Genomic DNA, 15,262 nt, shown 5'->3' with positions numbered 1-15,262 from the left:
CCCCCTGTTGTCTATCAGTCAACAGTAGTTTACGTGACTGCCCCCTCCCCCCTGTTGTCCTGTTGTCTATCAGTCAACAGTAGTTTACGTGACTGCCCCCTCCCCCCTGTTGTCTATCAGTCAACAGTAGTTTACGTGACTGCCCCTCCCCCCTGTTGTCTATCAGTCAACAGTAGTTTACGTGACTGCCCCCTCCCCCCTGTTGTCTATCAGTCAACAGTAGTTTACGTGACTGCCCCCTCCCCCCTGTTGTCTATCAGTCAACAGTAGTTTACGTGACTGCCCCCTCCCCCCTGTTGTCTATCAGTCAACAGTAGTTTACTGCCCCCTGACTGCCCCCTCCTCCCTGTTGTCTATCAGTCAACAGTAGTTTACGTGACTGCCCCTCCCCCCTGTTGTCTATCAGTCAACAGTAGTTTACGTGACTGCCCCCTCCCCCCTGTTGTCTATCAGTCAACAGTAGTTTACGTGACTGCCCCCTCCTCCCTGTTGTCTATCAGTCAACAGTAGTTTACGTGACTGCCCCCTCCCCCCTGTTGTCTATCAGTCAACTGTAGTTTACGTGACTGCCCCCTCCCCCCTGTTGTCTATCTGTCTACAGTAGTTTACGTGACTGCCCCCTCCCCCCTGTTGTCTATCAGTCAACAGTAGTTTACGTGACTGCCCCCTCCCCCCTGTTGTCTATCAGTCAACAGTAGTTTACGTGACTGCCCCTCCCCCCTGTTGTCTATCAGTCAACAGTAGTTTACGTGACTGCCCCCTCCTCCCTGTTGTCTATCAGTCAACAGTAGTTTACGTGACTGCCCCCTCCCCCCTGTTGTCTATCAGTCAACAGTAGTTTACGTGACTGCCCCCTCCCCCCTGTTGTCTATCAGTCAACAGTAGTTTACGTGACTGCCCCCTCCCCCCTGTTGTCTATCAGTCAACAGTAGTTTACGTGACTGCCCCCTCCCCCCTGTTGTCTATCAGTCAACAGTAGTTTACGTGACTGCCCCCTCCCCCCTGTTGTCTATCAGTCAACAGTAGTTTACGTGACTTCCCCCTCCCCCCTGTTGTCTATCAGTCAACAGTAGTTTACGTGACTGCCCCCTCCCCCCTGTTGTCCATCAGTCAACAGTAGTTTACGTGACTGCCCCCTCCCCCCTGTTGTCTATCAGTCAACAGTAGTTTACGTGACTGCCCCCTCCCCCCTGTTGTCTATCAGTCAACAGTAGTTTACGTGACTGCCCCTCCCCCCTGTTGTCTATCAGTCAACAGTAGTTTACGTGACTGCCCCCTCCCCCCTGTTGTCTATCAGTCAACAGTAGTTTACGTGACTGCCCCCTCCCCCTGTTGTCTATCAGTCTACAGTAGTTTACGTGACTTCCCCCTCCCCCCTGTTGTCTATCAGTCAACAGTAGTTTACGTGACTGCCCCCTCCCCCCTGTTGTCTATCAGTCAACAGTAGTTTACGTGACTGCCCCCTCCTCCCTGTTGTCTATCAGTCAACAGTAGTTTACGTGACTGCCCCTCCCCCCGTTGTCTATCAGTCAACAGTAGTTTACGTGACTGCCCCCTCCTCCCTGTTGTCTATCAGTCAACAGTAGTTTACGTGACTGCCCCTCCCCCCTGTTGTCTATCAGTCAACAGAAGTTTACGTGACTGACCCCTCCTCCCTGTTGTCTATCAGTCAACAGTAGTTTACGTGACTGCCCCCTCCCCCCTGTTGTCTATCAGTCAACAGTAGTTTACGTGACTGCCCCCTCCCCCCTGTTGTCTATCAGTCAACAGTAGTTTACGTGACTGCCCCCTCCTCCCTGTTGTCTATCAGTCAACAGTAGTTTACGTGACTGCCCCCTCCTCCCTGTTGTCTATCAGTCAACAGTAGTTTACGTGACTGCCCCCTCCTCCCTGTTGTCTATCAGTCAACAGTAGTTTACGTGACTGCCCCCTCCTCCCTGTTGTCTATCAGTCAACAGTAGTTTACGTGACTGCCCCCTCCTCCCTGTTGTCTATCAGTCAACAGTAGTTTACGTGACTGCCCCTCCCCCCTGTTGTCTATCAGTCAACAGTAGTTTACGTGACTGCCCCCTCCCCCCTGTTGTCTATCAGTCAACAGTAGTTTACGTGACTGCCCCCTCCCCCCTGTTGTCTATCAGTCAACAGTAGTTTACGTGACTGCCCCCTCCTCCCTGTTGTCTATCAGTCAACAGTAGTTTACGTGACTGCCCCTCCCCCCTGTTGTCTATCAGTCAACAGTAGTTTACGTGACTGCCCCCTCCCCCCTGTTGTCTATCAGTCAACAGTAGTTTACGTGACTGCCCCCTCCCCCCTGTTGTCTATCAGTCAACAGTAGTTTACGTGACTGCCCCCTCCCCCCTGTTGTCTATCAGTCAACAGTAGTTTACGTGACTGCCCCCTCCCCCCTGTTGTCTATCAGTCAACAGTAGTTTACGTGACTGCCCCCTCCCCCCTGTTGTCTATCAGTCAACAGTAGTTTACGTGACTGCCCCTCCCCCCTGTTGTCTATCAGTCAACAGTAGTTTACGTGACTGCCCCCTCCCCCCCTTCCCGCCTTTGGTTTCGAAAACGGAATTAGCGCCACAGCGAGCAACAGTTTGTCAACCGCAGTGTGTGACTGTTCCTGTTTGCACGTACTACTCACCTCATTCTGAAACACTCTCACACACACACACACACACACACACACACACACACACACACACACCAGTTGATTCTAAGAAGAGAAACTACTTGAAGTCATTGTAATTATATTGAGCAAGCAGGAGGAGAAAGATTAATTGATAGATTTTTGATTGACATGAGGCTAACATGAGGGCAACATGAGGGCAACATGAGGGCAAATATTGATGAGGCCATCAGTGTTGTTAGAGGATCTGTGCGGAAAAGTATGTTACTTTAAAAACAACCATTGAGACGACTTGTTATAACCACAAAACTGTCCACAGTACTGTTGTTTTCACTTTAAATGGAGAGAAATGTACTCTGTGGTTGTGACAAATAGAGAAGGGGTTGAGTGCTGAGAGGAAATGGTCACAATCAAAATAGAGAAAGAGAGAGAGAGTGAAAGAGAGAGAAAGAGAAAAAGCAAGATGGAGTGAGTGCAAAGTACTGGCATGATGCAAACAGAGGGAGAGGGAAATTCCACGTCAGTGTCTGAAGAGTTTCACATTGAGCCCAGATCTGAGTGAGAGTTCCTAGTGCTGCTTCTCCACTGGAGCCAGAACAGCATCAATCACTCTGTTCCTCCATCACAGGTCCAAGCAAACTATTCCTCCATTCTGGATCTGAGTGACCTGGCCTAATGTGACCACAGACCTACAGACCCATACGGGGCCCCAGTTTCTCATCGAGAGCAGAGAATCATATTAGAGCTAATTAAAAGCAGTCATTTTGGCTCTAAATGGATCTGTTTCCATGTGTGTGAACAGTAATGGGGAAAACCGATGTCCATCAAAGATTACACTTACGGTTGTAACTAACCAGCACTGGCTCAGAGAAAGCTCTCAGAGAGAGAGAGAGAGAGAGAGAGAGAGAGAGAGAGAGAGAGAGAGAGAGAGAGAGAGAGAGAGAGAGAGAGAGAGAGAGAGAGAGAGAGAGAGAGAGAGAGAGAGAGAGAGAGAGAGAGAGAGAGAGAGAGAGAGGTGAGAAAGACGAGAGGACAGAGAGAGAGAGAGAGACGAGAGGTGAGAGGTGAGAGAGACGAGAGGACAGAGAGAGAGAGAGGTGAGAAAGACGAGAGGACAGAGAGAGAGAGAGAGACGAGAGGTGAGAGGACAGAGAGAGAGAGAGGTGAGAGAGACGAGAGGACAGAGAGAGAGAGAGGTGAGAGAGACGAGAGGACAGAGAGAGAGGTGAGAGGACAGAGAGAGAGAGAGGTGAGAGAGATGAGAGGACAGAGAGAGAGAGAGGTGAGAAAGATGAGAGGACAGAGAGAGAGAGAGGTGAGAGGACAGAGAGGTGAGAGAGACGAGAGGACAGAGAGAGAGGTGAGAGGACAGAGAGAGAGAGAGGTGAGAGAGATGAGAGGACAGAGAGAGAGAGAGGTGAGAGAGATGAGAGGACAGAGAGAGAGAGAGGTGAGAGAGACGAGAGGACAGAGAGAGAGAGAGGTGAGAGAGACGAGAGGACAGAGAGAGAGAGGTGAGAAAGATGAGAGGACAGAGAGAGAGAGAGGTGAGAGGACAGAGAGAGAGAGAGGTGAGAGAGACGAGAGGACAGAGAGAGAGGTGAGAGGACAGAGAGAGAGAGAGGTGAGAGAGATGAGAGGACAGAGAGAGAGAGAGAGGTGAGAGAGAGAGAGAGAGAGAGACGTGAGAGGACAGAGAGAGAGAGAGGTGAGAGGACAGAGAGAGAGAGGTGAGAGAGACGAGAGGACAGAGAGAGAGAGAGGTGAGAGAACAGAGAGAGAGAGAGAGGTGAGAGGACAGAGAGAGAGAGAGAGAGGTGAGAGGACAGAGAGAGAGAGGTGAGAGGACAGAGAGAGAGAGGTGAGAGAGACGAGAGGACAGAGAGAGAGAGAGGTGAGAGGACAGAGAGTGAGAGAGATGAGAGAGACGAGAGGACAGAGAGAGACAGAGAGATGAGAGGTCAGAGAGAGAGAAGTGAGAGGACAGAGAGAGAGGTGAGAGGTGAGAGAGACAAGAGGACAGAGAGACAGAGGTGAGAGGACAGAGAGAGAGAGAGGTGAGAGGACAGAGAGAGAGAGAGAGGTGAGAGGACAGAAAGAGAGAGGTGAGAGGACAGAGAGAGAGAGAGAGGTGAGAGGACAGAGAGAGAGAGAAGTGAGAGGACAGAGAGAGAGAGAGGTGAGAGGACAGAGAGAGAGAGAGGTGAGATGACAGAGAGAGAGAGAGAGAGAGAGGTGAGAGGACAGAGAGAGAGAGAGGTGAGAGGACAGAGAGAGAGAGGTGAGAGGACAGAGAGAGAGAGAGATGAGAGGACAGAGATAGAGAGGTGAGAGAGACGAGAGGAAAGAGTGAGAGAGAGGTGAGAGGACAGAGAGAGAGAGAAGTGAGAGGACAGAGAGAGAGAGAGAGGTGAGAGGACAGAGAGAGAGAGAGAGGTGAGAGGACAGAGAGAGAGAGAGAGGTGAAAGGACAGAGAGAGAGAGAGGTGAGAGGACAGAGAGAGAGAGAGGTGAGAGAGACGAGAGGACAGAGAGAGGGAGAGATGAGAGGACAGAGAGAGAGAGGTGAGAGAGACGAGAGGACAGAGAGAGAGAGAGGTGAGAGAGACGAGAGGACAGAGAGAGAGAGGTGAGAGGACAGAGAGTGAGAGAGGTGAGGGAGACGAGAGGACAGAGAGAGAGAGAGATGAGAGGACAGAGAGAGAGAGGTGAGAGGACAGAGAGAGAGAGAGAGAGGTGAGAGAGGTGAGAGGACAGAGAGAGAGAGGTGAGAGGACAGAGAGAGAGAGAGGTGAGAGGACAGAGAGAGGTGAGAGGACAGAGAGAGAGAGAGGTGAGAGGACAGAGAGAGAGAGAGGTGAGAGGACAGAGTGAGAGAGGTAAGAGAGACGAGAGGACAGAGAGAGAGAGAGAGATGAGAGGACAGAGAGAGAGAGGTGAGAGAGACGAGAGGACAGAGAGAGAGAGTGAGAGGACAGAGAGTGAGAGAGATGAGAGAGACGAGAGGACAGAGAGAGAGAGAGATGAGAGGACAGAGAGAGAGAAGTGAGAGGACAGAGAGAGAGAGGTGAGAGAGGTGAGAGGACAGAGAGAGAGGTGAGAGGACAGAGAGGGAGAGGTGAGAGGACAGAGAGGGAGAGGTGAGAGGACAGAGAGGGAGAGGTGAAAAAGACGAGAGGACGGAGAGAGGTGAGAGGACAGAGAGAGAGAGGTGAGAGGACAGAGAGGGAGAGACAGAGAGGACAGCGAAAGAGAGGAGGGAGAGAGAGAGGACAGAGAGAGAGTCCTGGGGAACATGTAGTGTAGAAGTGCACTGCCATTAAATGACTGACATTTCACTGAAATACTGTAGGTGATGAAACGATTGGAGTCATAGACAAAATGTCTGTTTTTTTTATGGAAGCTTGATTCAACTATTTTCCGAACTAGGCGTTCACCTTTGTTCCAGTTAGGCCGAGGGAAGCTGGTTGCAATAGTCAAGTGCAACAACACCTCTGACCTCGCATACTCTCTATGGGTAAAAAAAATGATCCCTGGACCCAAATCTGCGGCTGTGGCCTCCCTCCCCCTCTCTCACCCTCCCTCCCTCTCATTACCTCCCCCTCTCTCGCCCTCCCTCCTCTCTCTCTTTCAATTCGGTTCAATTCAAGGGGCTTTATTGGCATGGGAAACATATGTTAACATTGTCAAAGCAAGTGAAGTAGATAATAACCAAAAGTTCTAAAAGAATAAAGACATTTCAAATGTCATATTATGTATATATACAGTGTCGTAATGATGTGCAAATAGCTATAGTGCCAAAGGGAAAATAAATATGGGTTGTATTTACAATGGTGTTTGTTCTTCACTGGTTGCCCTTTTCTTGTGGCAACAGGTCACAAATCTTGCTGCTGTGGGTTTGTTTTCAAATTATTTGTGGATCTGTGTAATCTGAGGGAAATATATGTCTCTAATACATTTGGTTAGAGGTAAGGAAGTGCAGCTCAGTTTCCACCTCATTTTGTGGGCAGTGTCTGCTCTTGAGAACCAGGTCTGCCTACGGCGGCCTTTCTCAATCCCAAGGCTATGCTCACTGAGTCTGCACATAGTCAAAGCTTTCCTTAATTTTGGGTCAGTCACAGTGGTTTAGGGCCAAATAGCATTCCTATGTTTTTTTGGTGAATTATTTTCAATGTGTCAAGAAATTATCTTTTTGTTTTCTCATAATTTGGTTGAGTCTAATTGTGTTGCTGTCCTGGGGCTCTGTGGGGTTTGTTTGTGTTTGTGAACAGAGCCCCAGGACCAGCTTTCTTAGGGGACTCTTCTCCAGGTTAATATATCTGGAGGCGATGGCTTTGTTTGAGAATCGCTTCCTTTTAGGTGGTTGTAGAATTTAACGGCTCTTTTCTGGATTTTGATAATTAGCGGGTATCAGCCTAATTCTGCTCTGCATGCATTATTTGGTGTTTTATGTTTGTCCCATTTGGTGAATTCTTGGTTGGTGAGCGGACCCCAGACCTCACAACCGTAAAGGGAAATGGCTTCTTTTTTTAAGAACTTTTTTAAGAAACGTCCCTTTTTCAGGTCTTTCAAAGATAATTCATACAAATCCAAATAACTTCACAGATCTTCATTGTAAACACTGTTTCCCATGGTTGTTCAAAGAACCATAAACATTTAATGAACATGCACCTGTGGAACAGTCGTTAAGACACTAACAGCTTACAGACGGTAGGTAATTAAGGTCACAGTTATGAAAACTAAAGAGGCCTTTCTACTGACTCTGAAAACCACCAAAGGAAAGATGCCCAGGGTCCCTGCTCGTCTGCGTGAATGTGCCTTAGGTACGCTGCAAGGAGGCACGAAGACTGCAGATGTGGCCAGGGCAATAAATTGTAATGGCCATACTGTGAGACGCCTAAGACAGTTGACAGTGAGGACGTTTCTTTTTTTGATTCAAGTATTTTTAGCCAGATCCTAATTGGTATGTCTAATTTTATGTTCCTTTTGATGGCATAGAAAGCCCTTGCCTTGTCTCTCAGATCGTTCTTAGCTTTGTGGAAGTTACCTGTGGCTCTGATGTTTAGGTCAATGTATAGTTTTTTGTGTGCTCTAGGGCAACGGTGTCTAGATGGAATTTGTATTTGTGGTCCTTGGCGACTGGATCGTTTTTGGAACACTATTATTTTTTGTCTTACTAAGACTTACTGTTAGGTGCTGCTGTAGGCCCTCCTTGGTTGGTGACAGAAGCACCAGATCATCAGCAAACAGTAGACATTTGACTTCAGATTCTAGTAGGGTGAGGCTGGGTGCTGCAGACTATTCTAGTGCCCTCATCAATTTGTTAATATATATGTTGAAGAGGGTGGGGCTTAAGCTGCATCCCTGTCTCACCCCATGCCCTGTGGAAAGAAATGTGTGTTTTTTTGTTAATTTTAGCCGCAGACTTGTTGTTTGTGTACATGGATTTTATAATGTTGTATGTTTTTCCCCCAACAACACTTTCCATCAATTGGTACACAAATAGAACATTTTACCAACCAAAGAAACCAACACGTCATAGTAGACAGATACAGTATACCGACTAGGAAGGCCACAACACAATGAGAGAGAGAGAGAGAGAGAGAGAGAGAGAGAGAGAGAGAGAGAGAGAGAGAGAGAGAGAGAGAGAGAGAGAGAGCGAGAGAGAGAGAGAGAGAGAGAGAGAGAGAGAGAGAGAGAGAGAGAGAGAGAGAGAGAGAGAGAGAGAGAGAGAGAGAGAGAGAGAGAGAGAGAGAGAGAGAGAGAGAGAGAGAGAGAGAGAGAGAGAGAGAGAGAGAGAGAGAGAGAGAGAGAGAGAGAATAGTTTATTGATCAGGGCTATTTTTTTTCTCTCTCTCAATTCAATTCAAGGGGCTTTATTGGCATGGAAACATGTGTTAACATTGCCAAAGCCAGTGAGGTAGATAATATACAAAAGTGAAATAAACAATAACAATTAACAGTAAACATTACACATACAGAAGTTTCAAAACAATAAAGACATTACAAATGTCATATTACGTATATATACAGTGTTGTAAGGGAAAATAAATAAGCATAAATATGGGTTTTATTTACAATGGTGTTTGTTCTTCGCTGGTTGACCTTTTCTTGTGGCAACAGGTCACAGATCTTGCTGCTGTGATGGCACACTGTGGAATTTCACCCAGTAGATATGGGAGTTTATCAAAATTGGATTTGTTTTCGAATTCTTTGTAGATCTATGTAATCTCAGGGAAGTATGTGTCTCTAATATGGTCATACATTGGGCAGGAGGTTAGGAAGTGCAGCTCAGTTTCCACCTCATTTTGTGGGCAGTGAGCACATAGCCTGTCTTCTCTTGAGAGCCAAGTCTGCCTTTGGCGGCCTTTCTCAATAGCAAGGCTATGCTCACAGAGTCTGTACATAGTCAAAGCTTTCCTTAAGTTTGGGTCAGTCACAGTGGTCAGGTATTCTGCCACTGTGTACTCTCTGTTTAGGGCCAAATAGCATTCTAGTTTTCTTCTCTCTCTCTCTCTCTCTCTCTCTCTCTCTCTCTCTCTCTCTCTCTCTCTCTCTCTCTCTCTCTCTCTCATTGTGTTGTGGCCTTCTAGTCGGTATACTGTATCTGTCTACTATGACGTGTTGGTAAAATATTTTATATGTGTCTGTGAGCTGTGATAGGTTCTGGAGACCTGTGGTTCTGGAGACCCGTGGTTCTGGAGACCCGTACCCTGGCATTCTATGTTTTCGTGGTGATGGGGGGGGGGGGGGGGGGGGAGACCTCAGAATCTGCCGGTGGTAAATCAACAAGAAATAACAAGATAATAATAAATAATAATGCTCTCTGCAAATCATAGAAAGATAGAACTGTCACAAGAATGGAAATAGTCACTAAATAGACACATCTGTCCAATGAAAATAGACACATCTGTCCAATGAAAATAGACACAAACATGTCAATACACAAATAAGTACTAGATAGACAAACACACGCAAATGAATAACTACACATCTTTACGCAACCCCTCTCCAAATACGCACAAGTAAATCAATAAATAAGTACTTTTTTTGGCGTGAGCGCTGTGCTTGTAATCCTGTGGGATGGCTCATGATATCAGGATAACTATCTTCCCGTGGCTCCAGGGTATTGCAGTATTGGGTCCAAATTCTGCTCCGAGAGGCTCCTGCTTTCCCCGGGAGGAGGATAAGTAGGGATGGTGTTGCCTAAGTCAACACTGGCACAGCTGTGCAGACCAGACAGGCCAGGTGATGCCTTTGTCTGGCCCAGTGAAGGCAGTCTTTATGAGGGGCTGCTGGGCCTCGTCTGGCTCAGTAAGGAATATCTGCTTCCCAATGCATTTCCAGAACCAGGCTTTTTTCTGGATCAAAAAAGGAGCTTATGTGGGGGGGTGGGTGGGGGGGGGGGGGGGGGGGGGTGTTAATGGGCGAGGTCAGCCCACGGTGCGGTTGAATACGGTCAAGGCCCATGAAAATAACATTTGAGGCCCCCATCTTGTAATATCTTTACAGATTTCTTTACAGATTTCTCCATGGACATGAGAGAGAAATGTTTAAAAAAATTCTAAGTTCCTGCAATTCTATGCATTTTGCCATGGCTAATATTATTATTCATATTATTAATATTATTATTATTATTATTATGCTCAAACATTATAACATCATCAATACTCCTATTTTAGTGATTGTTAGATTTCAAATATTTATTATATAAAATATATAGGTCCATCATCTTTTCTACATACTGTCTGGTGTTAGTCGCTTAAGTTTACAATTCAAGTTTTTTTTCCCCTCCAAAAATGTATAAACATATAATAAAATTCATATATTTCCAATTTGATATTTGTTACACTTTTTGGACTTTGACTTTTCGAAGCAGAAAAAATCCCTGAGAACGTTTGACACAGATTCTCAGGGAATTTCCCATGCTAAGTTGGGCTGGGGCTGGAGGCTGGGGGATGGAGTGGTAGGCTGGGGGATGGAGTGGTAGGCTGGGGCTGGAGGCTGGGGGATGGAGTGGTAGGCTGGGGCTGGAGGCTGGGGGATGGAGTGGTAGGCTGGGGCTTAAACTGAGGTTCTGGGCCAGTGGGCTGGGGTGCTGGGGCTATGCTGGGCTGGGGTGGTAGGTGGGGTATGGGGCTGACTCAAATGCCGAGGCTGAGGCTGGGGCTGGGGGTATAGCTGGGTTTGGAGGTAGACTGACTGGCGAAGGTGTGTGTTCATTGCGTGCCATATTATTGAGGCACTGAAGGAGCAAGGCTCAGGAAAGAAGCCCGGTGTAATCTGTCAGAAGCCCTCCAGAATTTTCTCCTGAATTCCTTCCCTTCGCTCCCTTAATCTTTTGATTATTTCCAACTTCTTTCCACTGTTTCACCCCCTCTTCTTTCCCCTCTTGCTCTTCCTCCTATCTTTTTTAAATCTCTCCCCTTCTGTCTCTCCTATTCTATCTCTCTCCCTCTTCTATCTCCCCCTTCTTCTATCTTCCCCCTCTACTATCTCTCCCCCTCTGTGTCTCCCCCTCTGTCTCCCCCCTCTTCTATCTCCCCCTCTTCTATCTTCCGCCTCTGTGTCTCCCCCTCGTTCTCCCCCTCCATGTCTCCCCCTCCATGTCTCCCCCTCCATGTCCCCCCCTCTATGTCTCCCCCCGCTTCTATGTCTCCCTCCTCTTCTATGTCTCCCCCTCTTCTATGTCTCCCCCTCTTCTTTGTCTCTCCCTCTTCTATCTATCTCTTCTATCTCTCCCTCCCTTCTATCTCCCCCTCTTCTGTCTTCCCCCTCTACTATCTCTCCCCCTCTTCTATCTCTCCTCCTCTTCTATCTCTCCCTCTCTTCTATCTATCTCTTCTATCTCTCTCTCTCTTCTATCTCCCCCTTCTTCTATCTTCCCCCTCTACTATCTCTCCCCCTCTGTGTCTCCCCCTCTGTCTCCCCCCTCTTCTATCTCCCCCTCTTCTATCTTCCCCCTCTGTGTCTCCCCCTCGTTCTCCCCCTCTGTCTCCCCCTCCATGTCTCCCCCTCCATGTCCCCCCCTCTATGTCTCCCCCCGCTTCTATGTCTCCCCCCTCTTCTATGTCTCCCCCTCTTCTATGTCTCCCCCTCTTCTATGTCTCTCCCTCTTCTATCTCTCCCTCTCTTCTATCTATCTCTTCTATCTCTCCCTCTCTTCTATCTATCTCTTCTATCTCTCCCTCTCTTCTATCTATCTCTTCTATCTCTCCCTCTCTTCTATCTATCTCTTCTATCTCTCCCTCCCTTCTATCTCCCACTTTTCTTTAACTCTTTCCTCTCTTGATCTATTCCACAATCTGTCTCTTCCCTCCTCTCTCTCTCTCTCTCTCTCTCTCTCTCTCTCTCTCTCTCTCTCTCTCTTCCCTCCTCTCTCTCTCTCTCTCTCTCTCCCTCTCTCTCTCTCTCTTCCCTCCTCTCTCTCTCTCTCTCTCTCTCTCTTCCCTCCTCTCTCTGTCTCTCTCTTCCTTGAAAATAACAGTGTTGCTGTAACAGAGCACTTCCTGATGTTGGTCTAGTGGGCGGAGCGAGCAGACCGAGAGAGAGAGAGAGAGAGAGAGAGAGAGAGAAGCAGCCAGGAAGCTGCAGCAGCGCAGTCAGTGGTGCCTCCCCCTATTCTTCCTCTCCACTCCTCCTCTCCAGCTGCTGCTACAGTGCAGCCAGGCGTCCAGCGAGTGCAGCTCTCCACAAGCTGCAGCAGTCGGTCGTCCAGAGACACATCACAGATCACAGCCACCAACAGCAGTAGGGAAGGGGAGACACTAGCGCACGGAGCCCAGCCAGCAACACAAAGACACACACACACACACACACACACACACACAAACACACACACAGAGGCAGACACTCCTCCTCTCCCACCACACTATTCCGCGTGGCGCCTTCACTCATTTGCTTGTTCACTCGCTCTCTCGCTCGCTCCGGTCTTCTCCCTCGCTCCTCTCCCTCGCTCCTCTCTGCTCTGCCTGAGAATGGTCCAGCCGGTGCCTGGGGCTCTGCTGTCACGGCCTGTCTGAACACACACAGACATACACACTCAACAGACAAACCCAACAGCGATGTGAGAGGTAAGGGTTTCCGTCTTCATTTCTCTTTCTCCTTCTCGCTCTCTGTGACGAGGCGATGGACTGTCTTTTTGACTGCAGTAAGGGACCAGCCTGTTTTAAAGGAAAGATATGCTGGGGTTTGTTAGCTTTAGGCTCTGCCTGCGTCTGTGTGTAACATCTGTTTGTTATGCCTTACACACACCACACACACACACACACACACACACACACACACACACACACACAGAAAACGCATACCAGACCAAAAATAGAAGGTCACACAATAGCTTCAATAGCTTCTTCCTGTGGGGAACGCTTGTGTGTGTGTGTGTGTGTGTGTGTGTGTGTGTGTGTGTGTGTGTGTGTGTGTGTGTGTGTGTGTGTGTGTGTGTGTGTGTGTGTGTGTGTGTGTGTGTGTGTGTGTGTGTGTGTGTGTGTGTGTGTGTGTGTAGTGGGTCGTGGTTGCTCCGGGAAGCAGGGAAGTAGATCAATAGATCCATTCCTTCTGTCTGACTCAACAACTCAACATGTTGGGAACCAACCAGCCAACCAGAGAGAGGCTTGGTTAACGACTAAACTTAAGACCTATTTTCTACTTTCCTTCTTTTCGTTCTGTTTCTTTCTCCTCCCTTCTCTGAACGCCAGCGTAAGGGGGTGGCGTGGTTTTTAGCGTGCAGCGCGCGCTCGTGTGTGTGCTGTGTGTGTGTGTGTAAGGTGAACTCCCCGCCTGCTACATGTAAATGATGTGTGACATGTGGAGCTGCTGCTACCTTATATGGCGAGCGCTGTATTTCAGTACAGTAGAACCCTGCCAAACATTCCGGGTCACGGAAGGAGAGGAGCGAGTGTGTGAGAGGGCATCTGTGGGAGTGTGTGGGAGGGTGTCTGTGGGAGTGTGTGAGAGGGTGTCTGTGGGAGTGTGTGAGAGGGTGTCTGTGGGAGTGTGTGAGAGGGCGTCTGTGGGAGTGTGTGAGAGGGTGTCTGTGGGAGTGTGTGGGAGGGTGTTTGTGGGAGTGTGTGGGAGGGTGTCTGTGGGAGTGTGTGAGAGGGTGTCTGTGGGAGTGTGTGAGAGGGCGTCTGTGGGAGTGTGTGAGAGGGTGTCTGTGGGAGTGTGTGAGAGGGCGTCTGTGGGAGTGTGTGAGAGGGTGTCTGTGGGAGTGTGTGTGACTGCCTGCGTGTGTCTCACAGAGAAGGAGTAACTGAGAAAGTGCGAGAAAGAGAGAACAAGTGAGAAACAGAGGGAGGAATGGAGTAGAGAGAGAGACCCAAGAGCATGGATGGTCTTTACTAGGTAGCGGCGCGACGCTGTTGAACCGTAGCTAAGTAAGTGAGAACATACTTTGAACGGCTGAGAGAGATTCAGTTATAATGTCATGTAATGGTTTTAACATGTGTGTTCAAGAGTAATGTTTGTCCTGTTGTCTGTGTGTCATGATGAGAAGACGTACCGAGGGAGCGTTATGACTGGTTGTGGGCTGAAGGGAAACAGTAGCTACTAGCTATCTTCATTGAACCCTCCTTCTCTGGCTTTAGACTTTACAGTCCTGGCCTCTCCTCTCTCTTCTCCTCTCTTCTTCTCCTCTCTCTTCTCTTCTCTTCTTCTCCTCTCTCTTCTCCTCTCTTCTTCTCCTTTCTCCTCCCTTCTGTTCTTTTCTTCTCTATGTTTCCTCTTGATTTCCTCTGAGATACTTTATGAATACTGCTGTCTATTGCCTTCTCCTCTCCTCCTCCTCTCCTCTCTTCTCCTCTCCTCCTCCCACCTCCTCTCCTCCTCCCTCCCTCCCTCCCTCTCTTCTCTTCTCCTCTCCTCCTCTCTCCTCCTCTCCTCCTCCCTCCCCCTCTCCTCTCCTCTCCCCTCTTCTCCTCTCCTCCTCCTTCCCCATCTCCTCTCTTCTCCTCTCCTCTTCTCCTCTCTTCCTCTATCCTCCTCTCCTCCTCCTCCCTCCTCCTCTCCTCCTCCCTCCCTCCCCCTCTCCTCTCTTCTCCTCTCCTCCTCCCTCCCCCTCTCCTCTCTTTTCCTCTCCTCTCTTCTCTTCTCCTCTCTTCTCTCCTCCTCCCTCCCCCTCTCCTCTCTTCTCCTCTCCTCTCTTCTCATCTCCTCTCTTCTCCTCTCCTCCTCCATCCTCCTCTCCTCCTCCCTCCCCCTCTCCTCTCTTTTCCTCTCTTCTCCTCTCACCCTATCCTCCCTTCTCCTCTCCCCCTCTCCCCCTTCTCCTTTCCACCTCTCCTCCCTTCTCCTCTCCTCTCTTCTCCTCTCCTCCTCTCTTCCTGTACTCCCTTCTCCTCCTCTCCTCTCTTCTCCTCTCCCCCTCTCCTCCCTTCTCATTTCCACCTCTCCTCCCTTCTCCTCTCCTCCCTTCTCCTCTCCCCCTCTCCCCCTTCTCCTTTCCACCTCTCCTCCCTTCTCCTCTCCTCTCTTCTCCTCTCCTCCTCTCTTCCTGTACTCCCTTCTCCTCCTCTCCTCTCTTCTCCTCTCCCCCTCTCCTCCCTTCTCCTTTCCACCTCTCCTCCCTTCTCATCTCCTCCCTTCTCCTCTCCCCCTCTCCTCCCTTCTCCTTTCCACCTCTCCTCCCTTCTCCTC

General features: G+C 49.0%; 1 protein-coding gene across 14 annotated transcripts in view; it reads left to right on the top strand.

Annotated features, from left to right (window-relative positions):
* The window catches only part of LOC139387224 (muscleblind-like protein 1), a 115,432-nt gene that overhangs the window by 8,965 nt on the left and 91,205 nt on the right, over positions 1-15,262 (top strand). For 3 of the 14 annotated variants that reach the window (XR_011629142.1, XM_071133320.1, XM_071133317.1), the window contains exon 1: positions 12,290-12,702. The exons of 9 other annotated variants lie outside the window; for them this stretch is intronic. The gene's annotated coding sequence lies outside the window, so the exon portion shown is untranslated. Of the gene's footprint in view, positions 1-12,289; positions 12,703-13,764; positions 14,005-15,262 lie in introns of those variants that run through there. 2 more of the 14 variants (XM_071133308.1, XM_071133309.1) reach the window with 2 other exon arrangements.

The sequence above is a fragment of the Oncorhynchus clarkii genome, chromosome 28 (assembly GCF_045791955.1).
Source record: "Oncorhynchus clarkii lewisi isolate Uvic-CL-2024 chromosome 28, UVic_Ocla_1.0, whole genome shotgun sequence".
NCBI lineage: Eukaryota > Metazoa > Chordata > Actinopteri > Salmoniformes > Salmonidae > Oncorhynchus > Oncorhynchus clarkii.
This window is presented reverse-complemented; position numbering and strand designations above follow the sequence as displayed.